Source organism: Nilaparvata lugens, chromosome X (assembly GCF_014356525.2).
Source record: "Nilaparvata lugens isolate BPH chromosome X, ASM1435652v1, whole genome shotgun sequence".
NCBI classification, from domain to species: Eukaryota; Metazoa; Arthropoda; class Insecta; order Hemiptera; family Delphacidae; genus Nilaparvata; species Nilaparvata lugens.
This window is the reverse complement of record NC_052518.1, coordinates 91,774,869-91,775,426: the sequence shown is the minus strand read 5'-3', so window position 1 is coordinate 91,775,426 and position 558 is coordinate 91,774,869.

The window sequence follows — 558 nt, the reverse complement described above, 5'->3', positions numbered from 1 at the left end:
CAAAATTTGGGAACAGAATAGTTTTGAGCTTTTCCTGTTATCAAAATTTGGGAACAGAATAGTTTTGAGCTTTGCCTGTTGTTCTTCCCTTATCATATTCATATAAGTTGTAATTGTATTAAATAAATAAATAAATCTTGTATTGTAAGTGTTGTGTCTCTGTACTGACTTTGCATTGTGGACTTTGTATTGTGCTGTCTTGACTGTCTTTATATTGACTGAGTGTTGTTTTAAATTTATTGTTTTGTTATTATATTGACTGCCCTATATGTGAGATGTGACATCTTCTTGTTTGGCTGATAGAATTTATTCTTATTCTTATTCATACAGAAGTAGTACTTGATACTAATTCTTAGAAGTGTAGTAAGTTACTTCCACTGTGGTTTAATTAATTGGTTAGTGGATTAAATGTGCTAAAAATTTAATTGAAATAAGTTAATAAAGTTCTTAATCATCTTAGTAATTATGGAGACAAAAGTTTGAATAATAAATGTTCATATAAGTGGAAGAAGTAATAATGAAGTAGGATGAGATAGTTGAATAAATGTTACACTCGAA